Below are 18,338 nucleotides of genomic sequence, written 5' to 3' on the forward strand. Positions count from 1 at the left end.
AGCATCAATTCTTCCACGCTCAGCCTTCTTCACAGTCCAACTCTCACATCCATACATGACCACAGGAAAAACCACAGCCTTGACTAGATGGACCTTAGTCAGCAAAGTAATGTCTCTGTTTTTGAATATGCTGTCTAGGTTGGTCATAACTTTCCTTCCAAGGAGTAAACGTCTTTTAATTTCATGGCTGCAATCACCATCTGCAGTGATTTTGGAGCCCAAAAAGATAAAGTCTGACACTGTTTCCACTGTTTCCCCATCTATCTCCCAATCTATTTCCCATGAAGTGATGGGATCGGATGCCATGATCTTCATTTTCTGAATGTTGAGCTTTAAGCCAACTTTTTCGCTCTCCTCTTTCACCTTCATCAAGAGGCCCTTAACTCCTCTTCACTTTCTGCCAGAAGGCTGGTGTCATCTGCATATTTGAGGTTATTGATATTTCTCCCGGCAATCTTGATTCCAGCTTGTGTTTCTTCCAATCCAGTGTTTCTCATGATGTACTCTGCATAGAAGTTAAATAAGCAGGGTGATAATATACAGCCTTGACGTACTCCTTTTCCTGTTTGGAACCAGTCTGTTGTTCCATGTCCAGTTCTAACTGTTGCTTCCTGACCTGCATACAGATTTCTCAAGAGGCAGGTTAGGTGGTCTGGTATTCCCATCTCTTTCAGAATTCCCCACAGTTTATTGTGATCCACACAGTCAAAGGCTTTGGCATAGCCAATAAAGCAGAAATAGATGTTTTTCTGGAACTCTCTTGCTTGTTCCATGATCCAGCGGATGTTGGCAATTTGATCTCTGGTTCTTCTGCCTTTTTTAAAACCAGCTTGAACATCAGGGAGTTCACGGTTCACGTATTGCTGAAGCCTGGCTTGGAGAATTTTGAGCATTACTTTACTAGCATGTGAGATGAGTGCAATTGTGTGGTAGTTTGAGCATTCTTTGGCATGGCCTTTCTTTGGAATTGGAATGAAAACTGACCTTTTCCAGTCCTGTGGCCACTGCTGAGTTTTCCAAATTTGCTGGCATATTGAGTGCAGCACTTTCACAGCATCATCTTTCAGGATTTGAAACAGCTCAACTGGAATTCCAAATTCATATCAGAAAGTTTATTTTCCTTTAGGGCTAGGTCCAGGAAGGGAACTCTACACTTAGGGAATCTGAATCTCATAAAATGGCCAGTGACCATGCCTCTCCTTTGCTCTGAGTTGCAGAGGCCACATCCTGATGTAGACTTGAGATGTGGTTGGGTGCGATTATCAGGCCTTGAGTGGTCAGAAGGAGGCTCTATCCAGAGGGAGATATCATCTCTGTCTTCTTGGATATTTGCTCTACAAAGTCTTTGAAAAGATAGCTTTGAACAAAGGCAGTCAGTGTTTCTGCTCTTAGATGACACATAGAGAATTGTCTTCTAATAAGCAGGTATGTGTGAGAGCCTTCAGGATACATTGCTGACTTCCCAGAGTCTTTCTGATTGTGAGGCCTGAGATAGACGCTGTCGTCTCAGAAAGGGGGGTCTCTGGGTTGGTTCCTTCTGCAGATGGCCTATATCACCTCTGCACTGAGAATGGTGTCATCTACCAGACCTTCTGTGACACGACCTCTGGGGGTGGTGGCTGGACCCTGGTGGCCAATGTGCATGAGAACCGCATGCTCGGGAAATGCACGGTGGGCAATCGCTGGTCCAGTCAGCAGGGCAACAGGGCTGACTACCCAGAGGGAGACGGCAACTGGGCCAATTACAACATGTTTGGGGCTGCAGAGGCCGCCACCAGTGATGACTACAAGGTACTGAGCACCCAGGTGGAAAGGGTGGGAAGTGGGGTGCGGCCGGAGCAGAGCATGTGGAAGAAGGGTGGGAGACGGGGAGCTGGAGGTGGAGCTGGAGAAGATGACAGACAGAAGCCCAAGTCTTGAATCACAGTTTCCTTCCACCAAGGCTGTTTGGGTGGTGGGACCTCATCATCTACTGGAAGGTGGGGGGGTCTGAGCACTGCTGGGCACCTGGCCTCCTGGAGACCTGAGCTCTCAGCTCCACTGAGGACTGTGTGTGTGGGTCTTTGGCTGGTAGCACCTCCTGGGCTGGTCAGGCTGAGTGTGTGTCCCTCTGCAGAACCCTGGCTACTACGACATTCAAGCTCGGGACCTGGGCATCTGGCACGTGCCCAACAAGTCCCCTCTGCAGCACTGGAGGAAGAGCTCCCTGCTGAGGTACCACACCAACACAGGCTTCTTCCAGAGCCTGGGGCATAATCTGTTTGGACTCTACCAGGTACCTGGGGCTGCTGGCTGGGTTGGGGGCACTTTTTTTGGTGAGCTGAGAGCTAGGAGTTTTGGGTGATAATAAGTCTGGTCTGGGTCCCATATCCCTAGCAGGTGCTTGTTCTTGGCTCTTTATTCTCCCTCTGGGTCAAGTGAACTCACAGTCCACCTCTCTTGGGAGTTCTGAGCCAAGCAAGGGAAGAAGCATATAGGGGAAGAGAGAGGAACTCGAGGTTGTTGGCCATAGTTATGATGGCGGGTGGGTGGGGAGGAATTAGTATTTTAAAGCTGATCTGAAAATGACACCTGAGGGTATTAAATCTCCTGCTTGTCCTCACACAACCTATATTTTGGTCTCTAGAAATACCTCATGAAATATGGAGCAGGGAAGTGCTAGACTGACAATAGTCCGGCCATTCCTGTTGACTATGACTTTGGTGCTGCTGATAAAACTGCATCTTATTACTCACCAGATGGTCAGCGTGAGTACCTCCTTCCCAAGCCCACGTCATCAGCTCTTCCCTGCTCTCTTAGGGAAAGTGTAACTAGCAACAGTTAACGATTGTTAGCATTTATTGAACACATACAATGTACCACAGTATAATATAGGAACTTAACATGATTTTGTGTCATTTAATCATCATGAGAAAAGAATGAAGTTAGTATTACTCTTCTCCATTGTAGAGGATACCAGCTCAGTCTTCCTAATCAGTACCCTGTATGACTCTTATAATAGTTAAGGAAAGAGGTAAGTTAAAGTTCAGAGGCAAAAACAAATAGCCAAGTGGTGAGAAAAATTTGTTTTTGTAATGATGAATAGAATACCAAAGAAGCTGAAGTTGACCAGTTCCATGAAGACCTACAAGACCTTCTAGAACTAACACCAAAAAAGATGTACTTTTCATCATGGGCATTGGAATGCAACAGTAGGAAGTCAAGAGATAACTGGAGTAACAGGCAAGTTTGGGCTTGGAGCACAAAATGAAGCAGGGCAAAAGCTAACAGAGTTTTGCCAAAAGAACACACTGGTCATAGCAAACACTGTCTTCCAATGACACGGAACACAACTCTGCACATGGGTATCACCAGTTTGTCAATACCAAAATCAGATTATGTTCTTTGCAGCCAAAGATGGAGAAGCTCTACACAGTCAGCAAAAAGAAGACTGACTGTGGGTCAGATCGTCAGCTCCTTATTGTAAACTTAAGGCTTAACTTGAAGAAAGTAGGAAAAACATCAAGACATTCAGGTATGCTTTAAATAGAATTCCTTATGATTATACAGTGGAAGTTACAAATAGATTCAAGGGATTAGATCTGATAGAGTGCCTAAAGAACTATGGACGGATGTTTATAACATTGTCCCAAAGGTGGTGACCAAAATCGTCTCAAAGAAAAAGAAATGCAAGAAGGCAAAATGGTTGTCTGAGGAGGCCTTTTCTAAATCCAGCTTGTACATCTGGAAGTTCTCGGTTCATGTACTGATGAAGCCTTTCTTGAAGGATGTTAAGCATTACCTTGCTAGCATGTGAAATGAGTACAATTGTGCAGTAATTTGAACATTTTTGTTCAGAAAAAAGATGAGAAAAAAAGAGAAGCGAAAGGCGAAGGAGAAAGGGAACAATATACCCAACTGAATGCAGAGGTGCAAAGAATAGTAAGAAGAGATAAGAAAGCCTTCTTAAGGGAACAATGCAAAGAAATAGAGAAAACCAACAGAATGGAAAAGATTAAAGGTCTCTTTAAGGAAACATTTCATGCAAAGATGGGCACAATAAAGGATGGAAATGACAAGGACCTAATAAAAAGAGAAGAGATTAAGAAGGGGTGGCAAGAATACATAGAAAAACTATATTAAAAAGGTCTTAATGATCTGAAAAACCATGATGGTGTCATCGCTCACCTGGAAGCAGAAATCATAGAGTGCAAAGTTACATAGGTCTTAGGAAGCATTATTAGATACAAAGCTGGTGGAGGTGCTAGAATTCCAGCTGAGCTATTTGAAATCTTAAAAGATGACGCTGTTAAAGTGCTGCACTCAATATGCCCACAAATTTGAATAACTCAGCATTGGCCATGGGACTGGAAATGGTCAGTTTTCATTCCAATCCCAAAGAAAGGCAATGCCAAAAATATTCAAGTTACTGCACAGTTGTGCTCATTTCACATGCTAACAAGGTAGTGCTCAAAATCCTTCAAGCTAGGCTTCAATAGTACTTGAACTGAGAACTTCCAGATATACAAACTAGATTTAGGAAAGGCAGAGGAACCAGAGATCAAACTGCCAACAGCCACTGCATCATAAAAAAAGTAATGGAATTCCAGAAAAACATCTACTTCTGCTTCATCGACTATGCTAAAGCCTTAGTGTGGATCACAGAAAACTGTGGAAAATATTTAAAGAAATGGGAACACCAGATCACCTTACCTGTCTCCTGAGAAACCTGTATGAAGATCAAGAAGCAACAGTTAGAACCAGATATGGAACAACAGCCTGGTTCAAAATTGGGAAAGGAGTAGGTCAAGGCTATATACTGTCATCCTGCTTATTTAACTTTTATGTAGGGTGCATCATGTGAAATGCCAAGCTGGATGAATCAACAAACTGAAATCAAATTACCTGAGAATTATCAACAACCTCAGTTATGTAGATGATACCACTTTAGTGGCATAAAGTGAAGAGGAACTAAAGAACCTTTTGATGAAGGTGAAAGAGGAGAGTAAAAAAGCTGGCTTAAAGCTCAGCATTCAAAACACTAAGATTATGGCATTCTGTCCTATTACTTCATGGCAAATAGAAGGAGAAAAAGTGGAAAGAGTGACAGACTTTATTTTCTTGGGCTCCCAAATCACTACAGACAGTGACTGCAGCCATGGAATTAAAAGACGCTTGCTCCTTGGAAGAAGGAAAGCTATGACAAACCTAGACAATGTATTAAAAAGCAGAGACATCGCTTTGCAGACAGATATCTGTACAATCAAAGCTCTAATTTTTCCGGTAGTCATGTACGGTTGTGAGCGTTGGACTATAAAGAAGGCTGAGTGCCAAAGAATTGATGCTTTTGTGCTGTGGTGTTGGAGAAGACTCTTGAAAGTCCCTTGGGCAGCAAGGAGATAAAACCAATGAATCCTAAAGGAAATCAGCCCTGAATATTCATTGGAAGGACTGATGCTGAAGCTGGAGTTCCAATACTTTGGCCATTTGATGGGAAGAGCTGATTCATTGGAAAAGACTCTGATTTGGGGAAGGATTGAGAGCAAGAACAGAAGGGAGCAACAGAGGATGAGATAGTTGGATGGCATCATCTACTCAATGGATATGAGTTTGAGCAAACTCTGGGAGACGGCGAAGGACAGGGAAGCTTGGTGTGCTGCAGTCTATTGGGTTGTAAAGAGTCCGACATGATTTAGTGACTGAACAACAAATGATGGATAGCTATTATTTTAAAGAAGGCACAGACCTAAGTTTTTGGTGGGAAAATGAGTCATTTTATGTTAACGTCATGGTAATTGGATGAGAAGTGTGCTAGCAGAAACAGATGACCACTTCTGATAATTGCTTATTCCTGCTGGACCTCTGAATGTTTTCTTGCTGATCTCTCAGTGGATTATTAATTTCACCTATGAGCTTTAGGCAGACAAGTGACTCTTGTGAACACGAGCCTTGGTCCTGTTACTCCAGATGGAGGAAGGTCTCTTCCAGCAAAGTTCAGAGCCAGGATGTAGCAGCTGCTGTCCACAGAGGTGCTGGGTTTCATCCAAGCAGGTTGGACTGCTGGGCTATCACCTGACCTGTTGATTTAGGGAATCCCTGGGCTGGTCAAAAGGAAGCTGTTTTCAGTTCATCCTTTGAATACTTAGGCCTTTCTCTGCCTCTTCTTTTCCAGGAGAATTTGTTGAAGGATTTGTCCAGTTCAGGGTGTTTAACAATGAGAGCAGCTCATGCCCTGTGTGCTGGAATGAGAATCACTGGCTGCAACACTGAGTTCGTGGGTTTTGGGAAGAATCATGGCTTATGTGTGTGTGTGTGTGTGTTTGTGTGTACAACCCCTTCTGGGGTATATTGGTGTATGTCTCTCTAGCTTGCATTTTTCTTCTTTCGCTGGTATTTTGTGGACGTAATTTTAAAATTGTTACTATTATTTTAACTTGAGATGTAATCAGTATGTAATATTATGTTAGTTTCAGGTGTGTACCATAATGATTTTATATTTTTATGTATTGTGAAATGATCATCAGAATAAGTCTAGTCAACATCCACTACCACACATAGCTACAAATTCTTTTTTCTTCTGAGGAAAACTTTTAACATCTACTCTTTTATAATTTTTCAATGTACACCATAATATTATGACTGTCGGAAGCATACTGTATATTACATCCCCAGGAACTTAGTTTATAAATGATAGTTTGTACCTTTAACCATTAGACATAATTTACTTCATCAAAGTACAACTTATCTATATTCTCATGTATGATTAGTACTTTTATATTGTGTTTAGGAAGTATTTTCATATATTGAGATCACAAAAATATTATCTAATATTCTTACTAACGTCTAGAATCTTTATGTTTTTGTTGTATGTTCAGTCTTGTAGAAGTGAGCAGCAGAGGTGTGCCAGCTGGAGTGTCTCTGAGGGACGTTTTGTGACTGGAGGGGCAGGAGGAAAAGGGAGTCAGAGCTCTAAGGACGAGCATGCTCACTCACAACGTTTCCTTCCACACCTGTCAGTCTGAGAAATGCGACCCTGAAGTCAAGGACGTCTTCACCTCCCCCTGCAATGATCAGTTTGTCCGTGTGTCAGTCAGAAAGAGGCAGCTGTGCCCTCATGACAAGGCCCCTAGATGCTGATCTGGAGGATAATGTGTGTGTCGGTCCTGGGAGTGGGGTTGGGTGTGTTCCCCCCCTACTCTGGATTCCATGAATCCTTATTCTGTTCATAAGTTCCCATTTGCATTTACCCCTGTATGTACTGACTCAAAAATACATGGGAGGGTACCTACAAAGTGCTGGGTATTAGAACTGTAAGCTGACAGAGTCATCTTAACGAACTCAAGTGGTTAGGGACAGATTTGTAAACGCACGATTGCAATCTCATGTGGTATGACCTGAGATAGCTACACAAACAAAGGGCCCTGGGGAGGCAATACAGGAGCTTGTACCTCTCCTAATGGCACACAGTTGATTCTGCAGGAAGGTGACATTTTTGGTGAATGTCAAAAGATGTGTGTAGAGTTCAACAGGCAGCAAGGGGCAAATAGTGTCCTTTGAGGATGAATGACTAACATGTTCAAAATCACTGGGATTTGATAGACATGGTGTGTTGAGGGGGCAGTGAGCTGTTGTGTATATTGTATCATGGCATGCACATGGTGTAGAATCAAGAGCTGAAAATATTTGCAGGAAGTAGGGCAAGGAGGGGCTTTTGCGTTATGTTCAGGACATAGAGTTTATGTTGTAGGTAATGGGACACATCAGAGGAGTTTGACCAGATTAGTGACCTGATTTAGACCTTGGTTTAACAAGGAGGGGGACATGGATTCAAGAGCAGGGAAACAAGAGTCAACCAGACCATGAGGCAGGTGTAAAGGTGCAGATGTGAGACACCGAGGACTTGAGCTAGGGTGTTGTTGATAAAGCCTAAAGAATGAGGATGGGTGCATAGATGGTAGAATCAACAGTTCTTGATGATTAAACGAATATGGGAGATGGCATGTGAAGAAGACTGAACAGACTTCAGGGTTTTGTTTTGGGTGACTGGATGCTATCAGTTAAGATGTGTGATGAGAGAGGAATAGATTCAAGGACAGCAAGAGAGAATTAGTTTTGTTTTGCTCAAGTGGAGTTTTAGATCTAAAGATATGTAGGTGGAGACATCCCTGAGACAGTTGGATATGGGGTTTCAAATGCAGAAAATAGCTGACTGCCCTGTGAAATTTAGGAGCGTCATGACAATGCATGATTATGCTGGTGTTAGCAAAAGTCATGGGAGAGGACGAGCCTCACTGGGAGAGTGAGAAGTGGACAGAGCTGTGAGGAATAGCATTTGGGGGATTGATTAAGGAAAAGAGGCGAGCTGAGGGGCCTGAGAATAAAAGGGAAAGAAGGTAAAAAGGAATTCAGGAGAGCATGATTTCAGAGTCCACTGGAAAGTGAGCTCTGTGCAGGGGAGGGGTCAAGACCAAGTAGGAGAAGGCCCGAAATTACAGGGGATTCAACCATTAAGAGCTCACTGGTGTGTCCACAGCCAACTCCTCGCTGTGTCTTCTCCCTGCCCCCCAGCACTGCCTCAGTGGAGGAGGATTCTTCCCAGAGAGCAGTCCCTTGCATTGTGGGCATTTCTCCTCCTTTGACTGGGATGGGTATGGAGCTCACTGGGGTTATAGCTTCAGCCGGGAGATCACTGAGGCAGCTGTGCTCCTGTTCTACCACTGAGAGCTGTGGTGTGAGACGTGGAACCCAGCTCCTAAGCCCAGACCCTCAGATATGGAAAAAATAGAATGCTAACAAGGAGGGGAGGGGAATAAATCATATCACTTCGTGCACTTTGTGGTTTTGAATTTCTTTGAGTCTATTTACAAATTGGCCAAGACCTGAAGACCTGAAGGGACGTTTTGAAACAACACCTCTCATTCTGGTGAATACCTCTTTGAACAGTCTGAGTTTCAAACTTCAAGTCGCAACGTCAAGTTCTTGAACACAAGTTTGCCCGTTTCTGGAGACTAGTGTGAGACTGAAGGGCAGAGGAAAATGATTCTTATGAATTTTTCGTAACATACTGTTATTAGCTAATCAGGTAAAGTCCTCAATATAAACATCTTAAAGAATAATAGATTACTTAGATTCAGTAGGAAAAAAGAGATTAAGGTCACAGCTGTCCATTTCCTTTATTCCTCCAGCTTTGACACTCAGGAAGTGTCCCTGCAATGATTCTAGTACATGTTGCAACGTGTGTGTTTGTTGGGGAGGGTTCTCACAATACCAAGAAATTCACTGAAAAGTAGCTGGGAGTCCTCCAAGTCAACTCAATTTCGACCTAATCTACCGGGAGACAGTGTCAGATCCCCACGTGAAAGGCTGAGTCCTACAAGTCTGCCCCTTGAATCCTTCTGAGGGGAGAACTGCACCCACAGCTGAGGCCCTGGGGCTTTTTTTTTTTTTTTTTTTGGTTTGGGCAGACGCTGTCCTGGCTGGAGGGCGAAGTGAAAGCCCTGTGGTTGTTCTTGGCTAAACCTGGTTTGTATGGTACTAGGTCATCTACTGTTAATATATAGTTGACCCTTGAATAACCTGTGGGCACCAATCCCCTGCATAGTTGAAAAGCTCATACTTGGCCCTCTGTACCATGGTTCCTCCACATCTGCGGTTTCTGAGTTTGTGGTCAGCAACTGCAGATTCAGTGAGTCATGGATGGTTTAGTATTGTGTCAAGGAAACGTGCATATAAGTTGACCAACACGAATCAAATCTGTATTGTTCAAGAGTCACCTGTGTTTGCTCTTTTTCTAGTATCTTCTTTTGCTTTCACCTCCTTAGTAAATCTTTGTCCCTTACTAGCACATTCCTGACTTCATTTTTCTCTCCTTTATTCTTTCTTTCTCTCCTCATTTTTGTTACCTCTTGCCTTCTTTCTCTCTCCTCATGTCAAGGTGTTATAAAACCAAACTTGAGTCTGCTGGCCTGTGTGTGGGGAAGCCAATCTACTGACGTGGTTGCTGTGGTGAAGGAAAGTACAACATTTACTGCAAGTGCCCAGCAAGTTTAGGTTGCTAATGCCCACAAAATGCCCAAACTCCCCAGTGGCTTTCAGGGAAAAGTTTTTAAAGACAGGGTGAGGAAGGGAGTTGCAGGGTGCAGGATCAGCAAGTGGACTTTCATCTAATCGGTTGATGGTGAGGCTACTGGGAATCAGCATCATCCACCTTCTGGTTCCAGCTGGTCTGGGGTCAGTGTGCTTGCGGTTGGCATACAGTTAACTTCTTCCACCTGGTGGAGTTTCAGTATCTGCAAAACAGCTCCAAGGTATGACTTAGAAAGGGTTTGTTATCTGGAAGTACTATTTTTGGAGCTCTGGAAACCTTTTGTTTCTTAAGCAGGATGGTAGTTTCATAAGTCTTTGCTTTTTTATAATTTACTAAACTGTATGTTTATGCCTTATATCCTTTCCTGTATTTGTGTTAATTTTTATAATTCTTTTTGTTATTCTTTTTTTTTTTTAACAATAAAGCATAAACAATTCACTTAGAGAGGTTGGGCTGGAAAGGGTGGCAGAGGTCAGGGCTTTTATCCCCACTATTCTCTTTCTATGTAAACACATCAGTTTTTCTTTTGCCTAAGGTACATTTTGAATTATCTTTCTATGGACTGATGATTGATGGTGGATTTAAATTCACAAAAGTAATAATATACCAGAATCAATTTTTATCCTTCTTTTACATTCTTACTAACTCTTCTGTACATTTCAACAGTTCCAGCTTGTTCCCAGACACAATCCAGTCTCAAACGTTTCCTTGTCTCCCCAGGTTAGGCTGTCCGGTAGTGGAAAGATTGGGGGCTACAGTCCCCACCCCCTCACACTTCCCTCACTCTGTCTATCCCTTTTCATGGCCAGTGCTCTAATGTTCCCTGCTGGGTCTACAGTTTCCCTCTTAACTTCTCTCCCTGATTCCTATCTTCTGGTTCACAGGGAAGTTCATTGTGAGAGAAATTGATCTAAAACTCATAAAAGGCACAAAATGGGGAAGAGAAAGGTACAGAGGGGCAAGTACCAGACGTTCATAGAATCCCTGAGACCAGCAGCAATGGGTTAGTCTTCCTATCAGATGTGTGAGCCACTTGACTCTAAAGCCCATCCTGACAGCCTGTTTCCAGAACCAATTCTAGTGCTATTTGTCTTAGCCTGGGTCCTCCATACATGAAAGCCTGAGGCAAAAATGAAAGTGCTAACTAAGACTTGAGTTAGGAGCTGCCAATTCAGAAAGATAAAGATTAGGGAAAAAATTGAAGAGATTGAGAAAAAAACAAAAACTAGAAGCTATGTGATTTGTGATCACTCTACCTGTCTCTTAATAATAATTTTTGAAGAGATATGGAGGAGGCAGAGGCCTGATCTGAAATCTATCCCAGGTCCCATGGTGCACTGTCCAGGGTGGGATGCTGAATGAGTGATGACAACTGATTGCTTATGAGAAACGGGGACAAGGGTGGCCAGAGAAAGAGGAAGGGGGAAAGGTAGAAGGGGTCAGGAAAGCAAGGAGGAAAAGAGGAAGGGAGAGTAGGAAGGGAGAAGGCACAGTTGAGGTGCTGGGGAAGGTCACTGAGGGAAGAGAGGAGTGAGAAGGCCTTCAAATGTCCAGTGACACCAAAGGTGGCAGAAACAAGCTGTCCCCACTGAGCTCTGCTTGAACTGTAGACTCATGAACAAAAGAAAGGGTCGTCACTGTGTTAAGCCCCTGGGTTTAGAGTGGCTTGTGCCACAGCTGGTAGTTGATCCAACTGCATGGTGTGGAGGTTGAGCCTGGTGCTCCAGCTGATGCCATATGTATTCTTAGTAGGACTGTGGAGGAGCTTGTGGTTTACAAGGACCCTTACTGGCAGCAATGTGGGGAAGGGCTTGGAGGGGGCCAACACTTAACACAGTCAGGACTGGGAAAGGGCAGGAGGCCATTTCAGGAATGGAGGCCTCCGCAGACTCTGTTCTATGGTCACCAGCGTCATCTGATGATTTGTTTGAGGCAATCAACGTAGTTTCAGCCTTCTGGCCAGAGACTGGCTCAGGAGCAGGTGTGTGTCCTGTCTCTGCCCAATGAGACCTGACGAAAAGTGTGCTGGGGCCTCTGGGAAAAACTTCACTTCTTCTGCAGAAGAGTCAGAGGAAGTGATCCCTGTTTTTGCTCTGGATATTCCTTAGTCTTATAGTTTATTACAAGTTGTCTGATAGAAAAATGGTCAGAAGACCTTAATAGACATTTCTCCAAAGAAGACATGCAGATGGCCAGATAGCATAAGGAAAGATGCTCAATATCACTAATTATTAGAAAAATGCAGCTAAAACTACAATGAGGTACCACCTCACACCAGTCATCATTAAAAAGTCTACAAACAACAAATCCTGGAAACTGTGGAGAAAAAGGAACCCTCCTAAACTGTTGATGGAAATATAAGTTAGTTCAGCCACTATGGAAAACAGTGTGAAGGTTTCTCAGAAAACTAGAAGTGGAATTATCATATGATCCAAGAATCCCACTCTTGGGTGTATACCTGGACAAAACTACAATTCAAAAGGATACATGCATCCCTGGGACTTCTCTGGTGGTCCAGTGGTTAAGAATCCACCTTGCAATGAACTGGATGTGGGCTTGATCCCTGGTCAGGAAGCTAAGATCCCCACATGCCACAGAACAACTAGGCCTGCATGCCACGACTAGAGAGCCCGCATGCCACAACTTCTGACCCTGTGTGCCACAATGAAAGATCCCTCATAATGCAATGAAGATTCTGCTGGCCCCACCTAAGATCTGAGGAAGCTAAATAATAAGTAAGTAATCAAAAAATATACCCAAAACTGATTTGAAAAAAATATATGCACCTTTGTGTTCACAGCAGTACTATTCACAATAGCCAGATCATGGAAACATCTTAAATGTCCATTCACAGGCGAGTAGATAAAGAAGATTAGGTACATATGCACCATGAAATACTACTCAGCCACACGAAGAATGAAATACTGTCATTTGCAGCAACATGGATGCATCTAGAGATGATTATACTAAGTGAAGTAAGTCAGAGAAAGACAAGTACTATATGACACCACTTACATATGGAGTCTAAAATATGGCATAAATGAACATGTTTACAAAACAGAAACAGACTCACAGACATAGAGAACACATCTGTGGTTGCCAAAGGGGAGAGGTGTAGGGAGGGAAGGGCTGGGAATTTGGGATTAGCACTTTTAAGCTGTTATGTATAGGATGGATAAAAAAAAGGCACTACTGTATAGCACAGGAAACTATATTCAGTATCCTGTGATAAACCACAATGCAAAAGAATATTTAAAACATCACCTCTGTGTGTATAACTGAGTCAGTTTCCTGCACAACAGAGAGTGGCACATCATTGTAAATCAACTATACTTCAAAAAATAAAAAAAATATAAAAAATACTATAGATTATTATGGGTTGAAGTGTGTTCTCCCCCAATTCATGCCAGAACCCTAACTCTGAGTACCTCAGAACATGACTGCATTTGGGAATCAGGCCTTTAAAGAGGTTATGAAGTCAAAGGGAGGGTCCAATCCACTCTCATTCATATCCTTATTAGAGGAAGCACTTTGATGACACACAGACCACTAGGGATTCATGCACAGAGGAAATACCCTGTGAGGACACAGAGAGAAGGTGGCCATCTGCAAGCCAAGAAAGAGGCCTCTGAAGAAACTAGAGCTGTCAACATTTGACCTTGGATTTGTACCTTCTAGAACTGAGAAAATACGCTGCTGTTTAGGCTCCGTTGTCCCCACCTGTCTGTGGTATTCTGCTATGGTAGACCCAGAAAATTACTGCACATGTGCTGCTTAGAACACCAGAGGACATTTTATCCTCAGCCAGAGGATGAGCCAGGGCAGAGAGGCTGAAAGTGCCAGGTCCTTGAAGACACTGAGCTGGAGCCGAGTCAATCAAGCTGGAAACTGCCTTGCCTCTAAATTTCCTATGTCATGAGGTGATGTGTTTACTCTTTGCTTAAGCCAGTTTGAGGTGGGTTTAGTATTAGTCCCGGTTGAAAGCCTCATAACTGATCTAGACCTGAACTAATTAAGTGTCAGGGGCAGTAAGACTTGAGGGTAGTGATGTGGGATACAGATTTTAGAGGAAGTAGGAGGTAGGTCACTGGTGTGCCATTTTCCCAGATATTTATGTGCTATTAACTGTAGGTTATTGCTTAATTTCATACCACATATGATGAGATACACAGTGAAATTAAATATGTCAAAATATGAAAAAATATGTCTTAGAAGAAATAAAAGAATGTACTACAAGAAGCATAACTTTTCTTTGGTGGTTTTCTTCTTGGACAGTGTTTTATTTTCCTTAATCTATCTAGTATTTTTTTTTAATTTTTATTTTTACTTTATTTTACTTTACAATACTGTATATCTATTATTTTTATTGTACTTTGAACCTACAAAGACAGAAAATGTTAGCTTAATGACAATGACAAAAAAGCTCAATTTCTCTTATGGCTTGAAATGTGATCAGCAGTATAATAAAGTTATTATGTATTAGGTATGTGGTATCACTGTGGAGGAACTGATCAATTCTATTATAGCTGAAGGAAGAATCTGAGGACAGAAGAGTGCCACTGGGAGAGAAATGATAGAATAAGCTTAAATCATCAGATTGGTTTGTGCTGACTTATCCTCACATGTAGTCTTTTTTAAAAAATATATAAATTTATTCATTTCAATTGAAGGCTAATTTCTTTACAATATTGTATTGGTTTTGCCATACATCAACATGAATCTGCCACGGGTGTACACGTGTTCCCCATCCTGAACTCCCGTCCCACCTCCCTCCCCATCCCATCCCTCTGGGTCATCCCAGTGCACCAGCTCTGAGGATCTCTCTCTTGTAAATGTTCACTAGTTTGTGGGAAAATGAGATCATTTTTTTCATTTATAGACAAAGTAATGTTTCTGTATAAAGCTAAATTTATTTCAGTAGAAGATTTTTACGTATTCTGAGAGGATCAGAATTTTGTTCTTAAAGTGTCTTTTTTTTCCCTAGGAAATGATGATGATGGTCAATGTTTAATTTTATTGATTACTATTTAAAAAAATCTTTTTTAACAGTCATGTCACAAGTTTTTGTTTTTTTTTTTACTTTACAATATTGTATTGGTTTTGCCATCCATCAACATGAATCCACCACAGGTGTACACGTGTTCCCCATTCTGAAACCCCTTCCCACCTCCCTCTCCATACCATCCCTCTGGGTCATCCCAGTGCACCAGCCCTGAGCACCCTGTATCATGCACTGAACCTGGACTGGCGATTCTTTTCACATATGATATTATACATGTTTCAATGCCTCTCTCCCAAATCATCCCACTCTCGCCCTCTCCCACAGAGTTAAAGACTGTTCAATACATCTGTGTCTCTTTTCCTGTCTCACATACAGGGTTATCATTACCATCTTTCTAAACTCCATATATATGCGTTCAGTTCAGTTCAGTTCAGTCGCTCAGTTGTGTCCAACCCCATGAATCGCAGCACGCCAGGCCTCCCTGTCCATCACCAACTCCCGAAGTTCACTCAAACTCATGTCCATCGAGTCGGTGATGCCATCCAGCCATCTCATCCTCTGTCATCCCCTTCTCCTCCTGAACCCAATCCCTTCCAGCATCAGAGTCTTTTCCAATGAGTCAACTCTTCACATGATGTGGCCAAAGTACTGGAGTTTTAGCTTTAGCATCATTCCTTCCAAAGAAATCCCAGGGCTGATCTCCTTCAGAATGGATTGGTTGGATCTCCTTGCAGTCCCAGGGACTCTCAAGAGTCTTCTCCAACACCATAGTTCAAAAGCATCAATTCTTCGGCACTCAGCCTTAGTATACTGTATTGATGTTTTTCTTCCTGGCTTACTTCACTCTGTAAAATAGGCTCCAGTTTCATCCACCTCATTAGAACTGATTCGAATGTATTCTTTTTAATGGCTGGGTAATATTCATTGAGTATATGTATCACAGTTTTCTTACCCATTCATCTGCTGATGGACATCTAGGTTGCTTCCATGTCCTAGCTATTATAAACAGTGCTGTGATGAATATTGGGGTACACATGTCTCTTTCAATGCTGGTTTCCTTGGTGTGTATGCCCAGCAGTGGGATTGCTGGGTCGTATGGCAGTTCTATTTCCAGTTTTTAAAGGAATCTCCACACTGTTCTCCATAGTGGTTGTACTAGTTTGCATTCCCACCACAGTGTGAGAAGTTTCCCTTTTCTCCACACCCTCTCCAGCATTTATTGCTTGTAGACTTTTGGGTAGCAGCCATTCTGACTGGTGTGAAATGGTACCTCATTGTGGTTTTGATTTGCATTTCTCTGATAATGAGTGATGTTGAGAATCTTTTCATGTGTTTGTTAGCCATCTGTATGTCTTTGGAGAAATGTCTGTTTACTTCTTTGGCCCATTTTTTGATTGAGTCGTTTATTTTTCTGGAATTGAGCTGCAGGTGTTCTTTGTATATTTTTGAGATTAATTCTTTGTCAGTTGCTTCATTTGCTATTATTTTCTCCCATTCAGAATGCTGTCTTTTCTCCTTGATTATAGTTTCCTTTGTTGTGCAAAAGCTTTTAATTTTAATTAGGTCTGATTTGTTTATTTTTGCTTTTATTTCCAATATTCTGGGAGGTGGGTCATAGAGGACCCTGCTGTGATTTATGTCAGAGAGTGTGTTTCCTGTGTTCTTCTTTAGGAGTTTTATAGTTTCTGGGTTCAATCCCTGGTTAGGAACTAAGATCCTGCAAGCTGCGTGGAGTGGCAAAAATAAAAAAAAAGGAAAGAATAGAGAAAGATAGTCCATTATATTTTCTCATGTATTTTTACTCTTCCCATTGCTCTTTCTTTATGCTTGATGTTACAAGTTTCTTTCTTTTTTCTTTCTGTTTCTAGATATTCCTTTAGCCATTCTTTTAGGGTAGGTCTGTTGGTGACAAATTTTGTTAGTTTTCCCTCACATTGAGGATGTCTTGGTTTCACCTTTATTTCCTGGGTATAGAATTCTAGATTGACAGTTCTTTTTTTCAACACTTGAAAAACATTATGCCACTTCTCTTGCCCATATTAGTTTCTGATGAGAAATCAGCAGTCCTTTAAATTACTTTCCCCTGTAGTTTATGTGTTATTTTTCTCTGTTATGAAGATTTTTTTTCTTTTTTGTTAATTTTCAGCTGGTTGATCCTGTTTGGAGTTTATTCGGTTTATTGAATCTGTAGGTTTGTGCCTTTTGCCAAATTTGGAGAAAGTTAAATGTCTCTTTGAATACTTTTTCTGAGACAAGAAAAGTAAAAATATGTGTAAGAGGAGAGACAAATTATCATATTTTCAGATCATATTACTGCTGATGTAGAAAATCCAAAGGAATCTGTAGACAAAGTATGAGAACTAATAAGGCAGTGAACAGGACTCAAGCAAACAACCATACTGTATACAAGATATTCTTCTAACTTGGCGCTCACTTGTTTACTAATCTTGACCTTGTTCAATTAAGAGACAAAGAGGTATTTTCCTCATGGTAACACAGCATTTTATTAGCAGAATCAGAATATTGTGGCTTTTCTTGTTCTGGAAATGACCATGCTAAGGCTTCTGGGAAAATAAAGAGAAAATATTTTTGAAATGGGAAAGGGCATGGATGGGGTGGAATGAGATCAGTAAAAAAAATCCTAGGGATGCCCCATTAGGACACAACTGAAATCATCTGCATATCTGAGGTAATTGACATTTCTTTCAGCAATCTTCTTTTTTTTCTGGTCATCATCATCATCATTATCATTTTTACCCTCAAGTTCATTCAGGATAACTCCTATTCATCCTTCAAAACCCCATTTGGTTTCTTGCCATCTGTCTTGCCCAAAGTGACTGCTCGATGATTTTTGTGACCATTTGACAGGTTCCTAGACTGAGGCCCAGAGCAGCCAGGTCACTCCTGAGGTTTTTCAGCATCCAGCTCCTTCTTCCTCTATCTGCCCATTTCCAGGGCATGGGTCTCAGGCCTGGCCAGTCTGGCTTAGGAGCATGTAGACATGCTGCTGCTAAGTCTCTTTAGTTGTCTCCAACTCTGTGTGACCCCATAGACGGCAGCCCACCAGGCTCCCCCGTCCCTGGGACTCTCCAGGCAAGAACACTGGAGTGGGTTGCCATTTCCTTCTCCAATGCATGAAAGTGAAAAATGAAAGAGAAATCACTCAGTCATGTCCGATTCTTAGCAACCCTATGGACTGCAGCCTACTAGGCTCCTCCATCCATGGTGTTTTCCAGGCAAGAGTACTGGAGTGGGGTGCCATTGTCTTCT

General features: G+C 42.2%; 1 pseudogene; it reads left to right on the top strand.

Moving 5' to 3' along the window:
• Positions 1 to 8,700, top strand: part of LOC128044829 (intelectin-1-like) — a 28,862-nt pseudogene extending 20,162 nt beyond the window's left edge.
• Positions 8,701 to 18,338: the final 9,638 nt, after the last annotated feature.

Source organism: Budorcas taxicolor, chromosome 3, assembly GCF_023091745.1.
Source record: "Budorcas taxicolor isolate Tak-1 chromosome 3, Takin1.1, whole genome shotgun sequence".
NCBI classification, from domain to species: domain Eukaryota; kingdom Metazoa; phylum Chordata; class Mammalia; order Artiodactyla; family Bovidae; genus Budorcas; species Budorcas taxicolor.